This window comes from Anomaloglossus baeobatrachus, chromosome 4 (assembly GCF_048569485.1).
Source record: "Anomaloglossus baeobatrachus isolate aAnoBae1 chromosome 4, aAnoBae1.hap1, whole genome shotgun sequence".
In the NCBI taxonomy this organism is placed as follows: domain Eukaryota; kingdom Metazoa; phylum Chordata; class Amphibia; order Anura; family Aromobatidae; genus Anomaloglossus; species Anomaloglossus baeobatrachus.
Genome location: NC_134356.1, coordinates 646876460 through 646878959, shown reverse-complemented (window position 1 = coordinate 646878959; position 2500 = coordinate 646876460). Strand labels below are relative to the sequence as shown.

Below are 2500 nucleotides of genomic sequence, written 5' to 3'. Positions count from 1 at the left end.
AAAAAAAAGAGTGTTGCTTTGATTAAAAATTTTTTTCCTTTCAACAGTTTAAACTTGACTCATTTGAAGAGTAGTTAGGAGATAGTGGCTTATTCTGATGGTTATGAGGTTTTCCCTCAGATAGGGTACAGTTCACTCCTTTTCTTTGACCAGGGAGCTTGAGAACTTTGCCATTCAGTTGTTAAATTCTACAGATTAGAATGGAAATTGGAGGCCAAAGGACAGGCCATACGAGTTGTTGAGTTCCTCGACATTTTGAAGTAAAAAACGATAGTTGAGAATAGTTTGAGCTATGAAACCTATAAATGTGTTGTGCTAGAGTTAGAAATGAAGTGCCAAGACCCTAACGTTTTGCAATTTTGGCTGCAAAGTGCAAATTTTACTTGAATGCTTTTTTATGCAAACAACTGTGTCGGCCTTTGAATGTCAGAGATAGTACAGAAAAAGCAGCATTCCCATACCGGGAGTCGAACCCGGGCCACCTGGGTGAAAACCAGGAATCCTAACCGCTAGACCATATGGGAAGAGTGGTTCTCTCAAGACGTTCTCTCAAGACGTTCTCAATGTGAAAAAAGAAGAACTTAATTGCTTTGAGTAAGTAAGTTTGGCACATCCTTGCTAGAAGCTTGCCTTGTTAGCGCAGTAGGTAGCGCGTCAGTCTCATAATCTGAAGGTCGTGAGTTCGATCCTCACACGGGGCACTATGCTTTAGATATTTTGTCTCCATCTTGACTAGACAGCCAGAACTGTATCCACTCAGTACCAAAAAACGTCAGATATAAAGGAAGGGGGTTTTGGATCCTTTGAAACCAAATAGTTAAAAGTCAAAAGTAAAAATGATTTGTGATATGAATTCAAATGGAGTATTGAGCAAAAGAATGGAATGAATGTCCAAAATCTATTGTGGTCAGCATTTTTTGCTGCAAAGAGCAAATCCAAGCTAGACTGACTGTATGCATGGCTTGTGTCGACCTTTCAATGCGTGAATTATTACAGAAAAAGTGGCAATCCCATAGCAGGAATCGAACCAGTAAACTAAGAATACTGTTTGCTTGGTCAAATGGGATAACCCAAAGGGTCACAGAAAAAATGAGAGGCGTTATAAAAAAAAAAAAAAAAAAAAAAAGAGTGTTGCTTTGATTAAAAAATTTTTTCCTTTCAACAGTTTAAACTTGACTCATTTGAAGAGTAGTTAGGAGATAGTGGCTTATTCTGATGGTTATGAGGTTTTCCCTCAGATAGGGTACAGTTCACTCCTTTTCTTTGACCAGGGAGCTTGAGAACTTTGCCATTCAGTTGTTAAATTCTACAGATTAGAATGGAAATTGGAGGCCAAAGGACAGGCCATACGAGTTGTTGAGTTCCTCGACATTTTGAAGTAAAAAACGATAGTTGAGAATAGTTTGAGCTATGAAACCTATAAATGTGTTGTGCTAGAGTTAGAAATGAAGTGCCAAGACCCTAACGTTTTGCAATTTTGGCTGCAAAGTGCAAATTTTACTTGAATGCTTTTTTATGCAAACAACTGTGTCGGCCTTTGAATGTCAGAGATAGTACAGAAAAAGCAGCATTCCCATACCGGGAGTCGAACCCGGGCCACCTGGGTGAAAACCAGGAATCCTAACCGCTAGACCATATGGGAAGAGTGGTTCTCTCAAGACGTTCTCTCAAGACGTTCTCAATGTGAAAAAAGAAGAACTTAATTGCTTTGAGTAAGTAAGTTTGGCACATCCTTGCTAGAAGCTTGCCTTGTTAGCGCAGTAGGTAGCGCGTCAGTCTCATAATCTGAAGGTCGTGAGTTCGATCCTCACACGGGGCACTATGCTTTAGATATTTTGTCTCCATCTTGACTAGACAGCCAGAACTGTATCCACTCAGTACCAAAAAACGTCAGATATAAAGGAAGGGGGTTTTGGATCCTTTGAAACCAAATAGTTAAAAGTCAAAAGTAAAAATGATTTGTGATATGAATTCAAATGGAGTATTGAGCAAAAGAATGGAATGAATGTCCAAAATCTATTGTGGTCAGCATTTTTTGCTGCAAAGAGCAAATCCAAGCTAGACTGACTGTATGCATGGCTTGTGTCGACCTTTCAATGCGTGAATTATTACAGAAAAAGTGGCAATCCCATAGCAGGAATCGAACCAGTAAACTAAGAATACTGTTTGCTTGGTCAAATGGGATAACCCAAAGGGTCACAGAAAAAATGAGAGGCGTTATAAAAAAAAAAAAAAAAAAAAAAAAGAGTGTTGCTTTGATTAAAAAATTTTTTCCTTTCAACAGTTTAAACTTGACTCATTTGAAGAGTAGTTAGGAGATAGTGGCTTATTCTGATGGTTATGAGGTTTTCCCTCAGATAGGGTACAGTTCACTCCTTTTCTTTGACCAGGGAGCTTGAGAACTTTGCCATTCAGTTGTTAAATTCTACAGATTAGAATGGAAATTGGAGGCCAAAGGACAGGCCATACGAGTTGTTGAGTTCCTCGACATTTTGAAGTA

The 2500-nt window shown here is 38.8% G+C and overlaps 2 non-coding genes across 2 annotated transcripts; both read right to left on the bottom strand.

Annotated features, from left to right (window-relative positions):
- Window positions 1-452: 452 nt before the first annotated feature.
- TRNAE-UUC (transfer RNA glutamic acid (anticodon UUC)) lies at window positions 453-524 on the bottom strand. Its single transcript has one exon. It is a non-coding gene; the product is annotated as a tRNA-Glu (tRNA).
- A 1046-nt stretch (window positions 525-1570) lies between these two features.
- TRNAE-UUC (transfer RNA glutamic acid (anticodon UUC)) lies at window positions 1571-1642 on the bottom strand. The gene has a single exon. It is a non-coding gene; the product is annotated as a tRNA-Glu (tRNA).
- Window positions 1643-2500: the final 858 nt, after the last annotated feature.